General features: G+C 47.7%; 1 protein-coding gene across 5 annotated transcripts in view; it reads left to right on the forward strand.

Moving 5' to 3' along the window:
* The first annotated feature begins 733 nt into the window (after positions 1-733).
* Positions 734-12,345, forward strand: part of FAM53A (family with sequence similarity 53 member A) — a 96,182-nt gene continuing 84,570 nt past the window's right edge. The window contains exons 1-2 of one of the 5 annotated variants that reach the window (XM_029083138.2): positions 734-892; positions 5,312-5,358. The gene's annotated coding sequence lies outside the window, so the exon portion shown is untranslated. Of the gene's footprint in view, positions 893-962; positions 1,096-1,347; positions 1,364-5,311; positions 5,359-12,345 lie in introns of those variants that run through there. The other 4 variants (XM_029083139.2, XM_039914603.1, XM_029083140.2 and 1 more) reach the window with 4 other exon arrangements.

Below are 12,345 nucleotides of genomic sequence, written 5' to 3' on the forward strand. Positions count from 1 at the left end.
GCCTCCCTCCCCCCCCGTGCGCATGCGCCCCCGTTCGCCCCCGCCTCTTCCGCCCCACGCCGGGTTCAGTCGGCTGAGGCCCCGCCCCCGCGGGCGGGAGAGGGCGCACCGGAAGGAGGAAGTGGAGCTCGCGCGGAGAGGAGGAGGGGGGGCTTCCCCGCGGGCGGGCGAAAGGGCTCTCGGGAGTTGTAGTTTTCGGGGGGGCCGGTCACGTGGGGGCGCGCGCGCCTCCGCTCTGCTCGGAGGGAGGAGGAGGAAGGGGAGGAGGAGGAGGAAGGGGAGCTCGCGGGGAGGCGGGGCCTTCCTCACGGGGGGGCGAAAGGGCTCTCGGGAGTTGTAGTTTTCGTGGGGGGGCGGTCACGTGGGGGGAGCGCGCGCCTCTGCTCCGCTCGGAGGGAGGAGGAGGAAGGGGAGCCCGCGGGGGGAGAGGCCTTCCTCACACGCAGGCGAAAGGGCTCTCGGGAGTTGTAGTTTTCGGCGGTCGGTCACGTGGGGGCGCTCGCGCCTGCGCGCGGGGGCGGCGGCGGCCTCCGCTCCGCTCCGCTCGGAGGGAGGAGGAGGAGGAGGAGGAGGAGGAGGAGGAAGGGGAGGAGGAAGAGGATGCGTGGGTCCGGGGCGGTCCGGGGCGGGGGGCTGGGGTCGGGGGCGGGGGCGGCCAATGAGGGAGGCGGGCGGGGGCGGGGCCGGCCCTATTTTGTGCGGCCGGCGGCTCCGGGCGCAGAGCGCGGCCAGCGGCGGGCGTCTCGGTCGCGATAGCGGCGACCGGACCCCCTCCCCCCACCCCCACGACGGAGGCAGGGAGCCAGGCAGGGAGCCAGGCAGGCAGGCAAGCCCAGCCCGACATCCCATCCCCGCGGGCGCCGCAGCCGCCTCCCTGGCCCCCGAGCCCCAGGTGAGCCGGGGCCCCGTGCGGGGTGGGCCGGGGCGGGGCGGGGGGCAGGGAGGGAAGGAAGGAAGGAGCGCCGGGCGCCGCCTGGCACACTAAGCGCCCCCCTCCGCCGCCGGCGGGCCGCCCCGGGCAGCCCGAGGCCCTGCCTTCCCAGCCTCAACGCCCAAGGGCCACCCCCCGGCGCTCAGGACACTGCTTGGCGCAAGGTAAGCGCCGCACGGATTCCGTCATTACTATTACCAGCCTCCCCCAGCGCTTCGACCGGTCCTCGGCGCACCGTAAGCGCTGAACGGATTCCATCGTCATTAGTCTCATCCTCCAGTGCTTGGCGCAAGGGAAGCGCCGAGCGGATTCCGTCCTTATTATTTTTATCCCCCCCGCCCCAGCGCTTAGAGCAGTGCTTGGCCCAGGGTAAGCGCTGAACGGATTCCATCATCATTATCCTCCTCCTCCTCTTCCAGTGCTTGGCACGAGGTAAGCGCTGAACGATTTCCATCATGATTATTACTATCCACCAGCGCTTAGAACAGTGCTTGGCACGAGGTAAGCGCTGAACGAATTTCATTATTATTATTATTCCCCAGCGCTTAGAGCAGTGCTTGGCACAAGGTAAGCGCTGAACGATTTCCATCATCATTATTATTATTCCCCAGCGCTTAGAGCAGTGCTTGGCACGAGGTAAGCGCTGAACGATTTCCATCATTATTATTATTATTATTCCCCAGCGCTTAGAGCGGTGCTTGGCACAAGGTAAGCGCTGAACGAATTTCATCATTATTATTATTATCCCCCAGCGCTTAGAGCGGTGCTTGGCACAAGGTAAGCGCTGAACGAATTTCATCATTATTTTTATTATTCCCCAGCGCTTAGAGCAGTGCTTGGCACAAGCTAAGCGCTGAACGATTTCCATCATTATTATTATTATTCCCCAGCGTTTAGAGCAATGCTTGGCACATCGTAAGCGCTTCACATATGCCAACATTAGTATTATTATCATCCCCATTAGTCGTCCCCCCCGGGCGGGGGGAAGGGATCTACCGCACGGATTTGGCTTCGAGCCGACGAGTCCCAGGAGCTGGGTTCGAATCCCGGCTCCGCCGCCCGTCTGCCGGGTGACCTGGGGCAAGCCTTTTGACTTCTCGGCGCCTCCGTCCCGTCGTCTGTAAAAAAAAAGAAAGAGGGGGGTGAAGCCCGGGAGCCCCCCGTGGGGCAGCCTCAGGACCTGCTGTCCACCGGCGCTTAGGACGGTGCTGGGCACCCAGGAGGCGCTTAGCAAATCCCATGCTGGTGGTGGTGATTATTACTGTCTTGGACGCCCCTCTCATCTGCAGCGCTCACTACAGCGCCGGACCCATAGGGAGCGCTGAACCCAGTCCACCATCATCATCATCGTTAATATTATTATCATGATGATGATGACGATCTCGGAGCGTCCAAAAGCTGCCCCCCCTGCCCTTGCAAACTAACAACTGTCTTCGTGGCGCTCCCAGCGCTTAGTGGAGTGCTCCGCACGCAGGCAGCGCGGGTCATTCGTATTGATCGAGCGCTCACCGAGTGCACAACACTGGGCGAAGCGCTGGGGATTCAGTTCGGTGGTTTATTGAGCGCTTATTCTGCAGAGCACAGGGCGAAGCGCCGGGGATTCAATTCAGTCGCTTCCTGCTTTGCAGAGCACTGGGCGAAGCGCTGGGGATTCAATTCAGTCGTTTACTGAGCGCTTAATGTGTGCAGAGCACTGGGCGAAGCGCTTGGAATGCAATACCATCGTTTGCTGAGCGCTCAGTACGTGCAAGAGCACTGGGCGAAGCGCTGGGGACTCAATTCAGTCGTGTTTCTAGAGCGCTTATTAGGGCAGAGCACTGTTCTGAGCGCTTGGGATTCAGTTCAGTCGTTTATTGAGCGCCTGATGGGTGCAGCACACTGGACTAAGCGCTTGGGAAAGGCCCGTGCAGCAATAAAGGGAGACCATCCCGGCCCACAACCAGCAGTCAGCGTTCAAAAAAATAAAATACGATTGCACGAACGAGCCCATCCCAAGAAAACGTTTTGTGTGGTTGCCTTGGGGTTTTTTGTGTGCTTTTTTGACAGCAGCCGAAGTATTGGTGTGTGCTTTTTCTGTCTCTGCCGGTTTCAGGAATGTTCGTTTCCGTTTTTTAACCCCAAGTGTGCACTCTGTGTGTGTGTGTGTTTGTGTCTGTGTCCCCTGTGGAAGGCCGCAGAAGTGATCCGAGATAGTTTTTTAGAGCAGAAGAGGGTAAAGCGTCCAAGACCAGTGAGATTTTGTTGCAGCCCACGGCCCCCGTGGCTGCTGAAAAGGACTTTCTGAACAATTCACCACCCCTCGAAAACAGAACTGCAGTGGGAAAGTTTCTCTTCCGTCGATTATCCATCCCACTGCAGAGGACGTCGGGTTGGAGCCACCTAAACCTCCAAAAGGCCCAACCGAGAACTTAGTTTTATTTCTTTTTGCGTTCTTTGGGGCCCAAAGAATGTCGCCCCGTTCTCCGAAACCTCTTGCCACATAGTTTTATGTTAGTAACGGTACTTGGGGCTCCCCATAGAGTAGGAGTGGAACTGTTCCGAGTGAGTCAGAGTAGATCAAAGATACTGATTTTTTGGGTGGTTTTTTTTTTTTATATTAATGCCCACACCGAGTTGTAGGCCTCTCCGTGAGTCGAAGCAGCTGCTTGAATCTATTTTTCCGGTTCACTGTGCTTACATTAAAATTAGCTCCCGAGAGTTGTTATTGCAGGTATTGTTGTTACATTTCCTTAATTTTATAGAGTCTGCAGCTCTGAGCCGAGTTGTCGAGAGCCGTTTTTTTTTTTTTCCTTCCTGAAATATACCCGCAGTAGGATGCGAAATTATTTGAAGTTTAACATCATCGTACCGAAAATGTCAACCAGTGGATAATAGATTGGTTAGAACTAGGAGAACAGTAACAAAAACTCAGCTTGTCCATTCGGAAGCCGTCCTTCTCAGTGGAGGGTAAAAAAAAACAACCAAATCCGGTCAGTTGGTAGCAGCCACATTTTTGCATTAGCATATGTAAAGTTCGCATTTGGAAAGAATTAGGAGGATTTCCCCCTCTTTGATATATTCACCTGTACATCTGATAAATCGTTAATCCATGTGATGCCCACAAGTGCCTGAGCAAAAGCTGTTAGAGTAGGTTAAATATAAATTTTAGGTCATTATACAACGTGCAGATTTTATCTTGGGTAAATTTGTGTGACGATTTTGGGTTGGACGAACTGTGTTTTGTGAGGGATCTGAATGACCACACTTTATAGTGCTCTCTTGCAGGGATGCAACAGCTAATGCAATATGCCAGAGCGTCCATTTATAAGTGCTGCTCACTTACTCCTAATAAATGCGTTCATTAAAAAGTGACTCATTTGGAAATCATCTTTAGAGATTCAGTGTATCTTACCGTGAATCAAGAACCTTCAGATTTTTCACGTAAAGTTTTGATTCGTGGGCATTTTGTCCGCCAGACCGATTTAAAATTAATAAAATCAAACTTGTAGGGAACAGCTAATGATCTTAACAGCTGAAGCCTGCAGCCTGATAATCCGAGGAATGATAGACCATTCTTATTCTGTGTGCAGAGCAGTAAACATAATATTCAGGAAAGTTAGTTATTTTTTCTATAGGAATTCCCCTGGAGTCGTCTGGCAGCCTTTTGTTTTTCTCCAAGCACATTCCTTTGTGTTAACAGAAATGACTAGGGCAGTTTTAGTCACCTCCCATGGTTTGATAGATTATTCCCTTTAGAAACACGTGTACCTAGAAACTTTCTTAACCCGATCTTTGTTTCTACAATAAATTTTATGATGCCTCTCAGAAAAGTGATTTTTATCCTTTACTCATCCTCCCCGCCCCCCCAAAAGAATTTGTTTTGATTTTTATAGCTGTCTTTTGAATGGAAACTTTTTTGATTATCGTAGTCCTTAGTACTAACAGATTATGCAGATGTGTATTTATGCACATGTGTTTGTGTGTGTATGTACATGCCACACACATACACACATACCATGTGCAGCTATAGTTACTTAATAAGTCTCAGCCTTCTCAGAAGCAAGTTATGTCTTGTGTATGGAGCGGCTGGGGGACCTAGGTTCTAAAACTTTCTTTTTGGGGGGTTGGGCGAGGTTAATTTCAAACTCTATTTGCTAAACCGGTCGACATTTCTGACTTCCTTTGAAAAATGACCTAATCTTCATAGCTCATTTTTTCCTAACTGCATTTCATTTTTCCAACACACAGACCAGTTTATCTGCTTTCAAAAATAAAATTCAAATATTCTCTGAATGCAGAGCCTTTCTTCTTGTACAGACTATCTTTGATATTTAAGTATTTTACATGTTCGTACGTTGGCTGTCCCATTTCTCAAAATGCCCTTATTCCTGTTTCGTGTAGAGATAACATCGGAAATCTCAAGAGCATTGGAAGTTGAACATCAGAGGGTAAATATCCTCTACCTTCTCCTTACCAAGAATCATGCTGATATTAAAGTGCACTAGGATTATTCTGCTTTCTTGTGATGGCAAGTGCCACGTTCATGTTCATTTTTGATATTGTTGCCCTTTTGAATGACAATATGAACTTCACACTGGGTGTCCCAAGGGAATAGGTTTTACCTGAAGGGTGGTACCTGAAGAGTGTTTGTTTTTTTTAAAAAAAATGAAGGTAATTTCCATAAAAATATGTTCTACTGCATGGATGTCAAGGATTCTTAGCCATACTTTTAAGGAACAAGGTTTTCTGGGTTCCTGTAGAAATATTTAAGGATTGTTTTGACATCACTTTTGACCAAGTTCAGAGAAGGGGATTTTGAAGAGAAGTTAATAGAAAACAAGTGGGTTTTTTTTGTTTTTTTTTTTTGTTTAGGAGCTTTTGAAATGGGGTGTGGCAAAACATTTTTAAGGGAAAATTATTTTAATATGCTCTGTATAAATGTTTTTGCAAGCAGATGTTTTTATTGATGGCTTACAAAACTTGGTAGAGTTGTCACCAATCCGAGAAGTTACAATATGCCCATTTTTTTTCTCTCTTAGGGATGTGTGGCTAACATCTTCATTGTCAGTGTTGATTAAATATTATTTTAATCAAGTTTTGTTTTCCAAAAGAGCAGATTAATCCAATGCAGAAAGATTTATTGTACTGCTGACCGTAGAGGAAGAAAGCACTTTCATTGTTTCATTTCTTCCTTGCCTTAAAATTTCTTAATTGTGGCTTTTGGATGGTACTTTAGTGACTGACATCTAGCCTTTCATTGTTTTTTTTTTTAAAAGGGCTTTCATTTTGGAGTATATAAAGGATAGGAAACTATTTTTAACCTTTTTAGAGTGAGAGTCTGTGTTATCAACACTTTTCGGCTGCCAGCCTTACAACATTAATGCTATCTCGAAAGGTACCTTCAGAGGAGTGTAAGGGATTTAAACTGATTATCAAGATGTCTGTAAACAATAGCACCCCAAAACGGTTTAGATGTCAGAAATAAAAATTGTGAATATCAGTGTACGCAACGAAAGGTCCATAGCTGAGGGTGAATTTCTGGGGTCTTGAATTACTAGTGTTAGGATAGTAGGGAGACAGATTTTTTTTTTTTTACCACCAACTCCAGTTTTCCCTTGGATATTAATGCCGTTTTCCCCCAGTGTGACACAGATAATATCGAGCAATCAAGACAAACCTGATTAACTTTTATGGAGGATCCGCACAAAGGGATTAAAGGAAGATTCTGGCAGGAGTTATTTTATAAAAAGCGCCATGGCCTCTTAAAATCCGCTGAGCAGTCTTTGCTTCTGTTAACTAAAATTTCCATTCAAACAATATGTGGATTTTTCTGAAAGTGAAATTTTAAAGTTTTTTCCACTTACGTGAGTAGTTTTGTCGGACTTTAATTTCCCTCCTTAAAAGACATTGGCTTGTTCTGTAAATGTCTACTTTACCCATACGAGGCACCCTGGTACCCTAAGAATTAAAAAGTGACTAGGAAAATGGAGTTGCATGATCACATAACAGAGAAGTATTGACTTTGGGTGAATATAAATATGCCAGAATTATACAGATAAGTCCACCATCATAAATATACCCAGTTCTGTAATATGGGGCTTAGGTTTTTGTTGAACCCGAACCTAAGAAAAACTCATGCTGCAGTGCACGTGTTTTGATCAGTTCCATGTGTGTGCATTTATTCCGTCACGGCATCGTAGCCTGTAGGTAGGTCAGTGTTGTTGGAAAAAAGTTCCCTAATTCACTCACAGGGTTCTATTCAAAGTGTGTTGTAAAAATACACTTCATTGAAAAACTGAGTTTACATGCATTCCTGCCTGCATGGAATATGTGGCGTGTACATCATCCATCATGTGTAAAAGGGGGGGTAATTGAGTCTAATTACTCCCTGTCCCATAACTACTTTGCAGTCTGCGTGTGTGAGATTCAGAAGATGATGTCTGTAAAGTGCTCTGACCTCTTCAGAGGAAGACAGTCATTCAAGGAAATATTGATTTGGACCTTTTTTTGTTTTGCTGCTGTTGAATTATGCATAGGACAGTGTGAGGATTAACGATAACCAGTCACTTTCGAGATCAAATGGTTTCAGGAATATTTAGAGTAGGTTTTTAAAGAGGCCAGCTACTTTTGGGAAGATCGAGTCCTAAACCTTTCACTGTACAGTAACATCGTCATTACTCTCTAAAGTGTATAACACTGCCAGGTGGTAGTTTTTAAGTGCAGGCCCGGATTTATTAGTACTTTCCAGAGAACTGCCCTCTAGGGACTTCATATGACAATCATGTTTCTGTGTTCATTATGAACATCATGTAACCCTTTATACTTCTATATTCAGACCAGTGGATAAGCAGTGGCTGGGAAACTCCTCTCCACCCCGCCAACACCCTCAAAACAGGGAACACTGGCCTGGCATTTAATTCCTAAACTTGAAGTCGAGAGGCGATGCCTGAAGAAGTAGCTGTGAGGTAATCTGAGATCAGGCTTCTATGAGGGGCAGGGCAGGTAGGTAGGCAAAGGGACGTGCAGACAGTCAGCAACGGAGAATTAAATCGAAGACTCGGATATCACCATTGTCCCATCCTTGGATCCCGTGGCCTGGTTAGGCTGGATGCTAGAGAAGGTGAAGGGGTTCGACTCAACGCTTCGAAATGCCTGAAAAGTTTCGAAGCAGCCGACGGATGACTTTCAAACATCGCGTCATCTGTGGCGTCGGGTTCATCCACTATAGGAGCGGCTAAAGTATCTATTAAGCGCTAGTTATCATGATCAGTGGTATTTATTGAGCGCTTTAAAGTATTTATCAAGCACTTGTCATGATGATCAATGGTATTTATTGAGTACTTACTGTTTGCAGAGCACTGTTCTCAGCACTTGGGAGAGTGCAGCCCAACAGAGCGGGAACACAAGTTCCCTGCACACCATGGGCAGTGTCAGAGCAGTAAAAGAATACATGTTTCCTTGCCCTCAGGAGGTTTTCAGTCTAAGAATATGAGAGGGAAGAGGGGACTGGAGACGGATACCTAAGGATCAATCAATCAACGGTATTCATCGAACACTTACCTTGTACAGAGCACCATACTTGCCATTTAGGAAAGTACAGTAGAATAGAGTTGGTAGCCAAGTTCCCTGCCTACAAGGGCTCATGAAGCACTAAGGCAAGGACAGTTGTACTATCGATGATATTGATTGAGTGCTTACTGTATGCAAAGCACTATGTGCTTGGGAAAATACGAAAGAGTCAGTAGACATTAATTCTTGGTTTCTAGGAGCTTACAATCTAGTGGATAATAATAATGGTATTTTTAAGTGCTTATTGTGTGGACTAAGCGCTGGGGTTGATAAAAGATGATCGGGTCCCACCTGAGGCTCCCAGTCTAAGCAGGAGGGAGCACAGGTATCAAATCCCCATTTTGCAGACGAAGGAACCAGGGCACAGAGAAGTGAATCGACTTGCCCAAGGTCACAAAGCAGGCAAGTGGCGGAGCTGGGATTAGAACCCAGGTCCTCTGACTCGCAGGCCGCGGCTCTTTCCACTATGCCACACTGCTTCTCCATACAAGAGAGGGAACAAAAATCAGGGTGCTGTGGCTAGAAGAGAAGAATTTCAGGCTCCCTGTGGCTCAGGGCACACCCATAAGAGCAGCAACTGCTACCAGCAGCCACTGCAAACTTCCCAAAGTTTTGTGGAGGCCTCATGCTGCAGTTCCTTGACTCTTTCCTGTCAGGGTGATCGGTCAGTCAGCCGCATTTATTGAGAGCTTATTATGTGCCGAGCACTGTACTAAGCGCTTGGGAGAGTACACTATAGCAGACACAGGTTGGGCTGGAGTCTCCTCGGTGACCCGGAGGCAAGTTGAGGCACGTTCCCTAGGAGACAGCGTGGCAGTAAGGGGCGGGGGACCCCAAGTGTGCTCAGCGGTAACTTTTATATCCCCACGGCCCGGTACACCCAGAGCATGTTGGGTGGGATCAGGGGTCCTGGGGATCGCGGAGGGGAGGCAGCAGTTACCGATGGCCATGCTCGACCGCGGTGGAGTCAAGGTTGTCCCCTCCTCTTTTTATTTGAAAATGGCTACCGCCTCTCCTGCCACTTGGAGAACTGGGATCCACAGACGCCATGCTTTCTGCAGGGGTATGCTTTGGGTGCAAAGAAGAAATGTGTGGCAAGAGACGCACTTCCAAACGTGGCGTAACATATCCTCCTTCCCTTCTCGCCCCGTAGGTCCCAGAACTTCCCGACGAGGGGCCACCCGGCTGTCTAATTGTGGTCTGGCCGACCCCTGGGAGGACCTGGTCGGGACTCTGTGTAGTACCATCCGTCCCATACTTGGTGGTAACCCTGAGACCAGGGAGTACGCACTGGCCCAAATCTACTCCCCCTGGAAGTCAGTCAAGCAAGTCAGCCAGTTGAGGCCTTCCTGGGTCCACCTAAACCCTAAGGAAGGTCCTAGGCCCCAGAAGCTGCTTCGGTATTTGGGGATTCCCCCGTAGCTCAGGAGCATCATGTGCCATCGCAGGGTGTGAATAATCCTGCCGCTCTCTCAGCCAATGAAATTCGTTGAAGGGGATTAAGTGTACTTTTCCCTCTGCACCCTCTCCCCTCCCAGCCGCACCCCCCCCCCCCCAACTTCTCTTCCCTGATGTGCTTCTCACACCCTGCCTACTTGCTGCTGTCTGTGGAATCAACCGACTGAGGAAGCCACAGTGCATCTATCGCCAGCAAGCTCAAAAAGCCTGAATTAGTCTCGACTCACCGTTAACTGCTTTTAAAAGTGAGTTATGGCACCGTTTCTTACTCAGAGTAAAAGCGATCAGGCTGAAAAAGCGGTGACCATGAACTTTACGTAGACATAAACGGTTAGGACGAATTCCCAAAGTGCCTCAGAATGAGTTATGGCAGGGTCTAAATTGGCCTTCTGAGGAGCTATCTGGCATCTTATCAGGAGCCATTTATTGAGTTCCTATTGTGTGTGTGTGTGTATTGCTCTATAGAAAAATAACAGGTGTACCCCACAGTACAGATGCGTTAATGTGTTCCTCAAAAACTTAGCTTGTTTCTTGAACATCTGGATTATGGACTACCAAGAACAGCTTTTCAGGTCTGTATTTAAGAATTCTTCCTCTCCTGGCCGGGAAGAGATTAACTGACGCTACCTCCCGTCTCCATGGCGTGTGCTGGTTACTGTTGAAAACTATCGGGAACTGTGAGGGAGGCGAAAGCCTGCTTATCAGTACATCTTGAGTAAGACACCTTGTGACTGCTTTATATATATATTAAAAAAAATAGGTGGGGTGGGTGGGGAGAGGGTGGGCAAGGGAGGGGCCGAGTTAGGGGTCTAGAGGGGAGGAAAACTGCTCCTCAGCGAGGATAGACTTTAGTGAGGAGAGGCGGGGGTGGGAAAAAACATTTTTCTGGCAACAATTGGTCATGCTGGTGGGTGGAGCTTAGGTTTCTTGGGCCAGATCAGCAATTAGCACATGATAGAACCCTGGATTTTAAGTATTGCGGTCGTTTGGAAGCAGAGGTATGCCTCTATGTCCTAATATGTTCTGAATGAGTAGAGCTTCTGTGGTTGTCTTCCAGTCTCCTATGAATTGCTTGCCAAGTCTTGTCCGAATGCTGAATGTGCCTTGAGTAATAGGAAAATATTGATGTCATGGAAAAATTGACATACCAGATAAATCCTATTAAAATTCTTTATCTCCTAGAAACTCTTTGCAATTTTCAAAGCCTAATATTGCAACTGAGAAGCAATGTTGCCTAGTGGATAGAACATGGGCCAGAGAGGCAGAAGGGCTTGGGTTTTAATTTTGACTGCCACTTGCCTACTCCGTGATCTTGGGCAAGTCACTTAGCTTCTCTATGCCTCAGTTACCCTGTATGTAAAATGGGAGTTAAGACGGTAAGCCCCGTGTTGGACAGGGACTGTGTCCAATCTGATTAGCTTGTATCTGCCCCCAGCGCATCGTACAGTCCATGGCACATAGTAAGCACTTCACAAATCCCACAAAGCAAGACCAAAAAAAACCAGTGCGGTGAACATTTTTCAACTTGTTACTGCTCAATAATTTTTTGCTGGGTTGTCTCGATAGGCTGACTTCATGTTTTTGAAATCTTGATTGAATTCCATTTAACTGAGGGTTTGGGTTAGTATTGAGTCCCATGTACTCTTTAGTTGTAACCCAATTTTACCCACATCAGTTACCTAGCTTTTCTGCCAGACTTCTTTTTTAGCACCCGACCAACATTTCTTATTGGTATGGACAGGACTTAATCTTTATCTTCTTCACCTTAGTACCCAGTACCCACTGAAATAGTATGGCTTTGTTTGCCTTGGTACTATTATTATTATTATTATCACTGTTGCTGTAACTTCTGTGGGTGGCGGGCTACTTACTTATCCAGTTTGGTAAATCTTGCAGGGCCAACTGTAAGCTCATTGTGGGTTGTATTGTACTCTCCCAAGTGTTTAGTATAATACTTGCACACAGTAAGCGCTCAATAATTACTATTGAATGAATAAAGTATAGGGAAGGAAGCAGGGGGCTTAATAGACCAAATGCCTTTCATGGTGGCCCTTTGCTAGCCCTGGGCTTGCCAACTGAGGCTCAGTTGGTGGTATTGTTTACTACTACTAATGATGACGGTATTTGTTAAGCACTTACTGTGTGCCAGGCACTGTTCTAAGTCCTGGGGTAGATACAAGCAAATCGAGTTGGACACAATCCCTGTCCCATGTGGAGCTCACAGTCTCAGCCCCCGTTTTACAGATAACTGAGGTCCAGAGAAATGAAATGACTTGCCCAAAGCCACCCAGCAGACAAGTGGCAGAGCAGGGATTAGAACCCACGGCCTTCTGACTTGCAGACCCGTGCTTTATCTGCTAGGCCTTGCTCCTGTACTCAGGGTTCGGGAGAGCGTACAGCACACCAGA

The sequence above is a fragment of the Ornithorhynchus anatinus genome, chromosome 18, assembly GCF_004115215.2.
Source record: "Ornithorhynchus anatinus isolate Pmale09 chromosome 18, mOrnAna1.pri.v4, whole genome shotgun sequence".
Lineage (NCBI taxonomy): Eukaryota > Metazoa > Chordata > Mammalia > Monotremata > Ornithorhynchidae > Ornithorhynchus > Ornithorhynchus anatinus.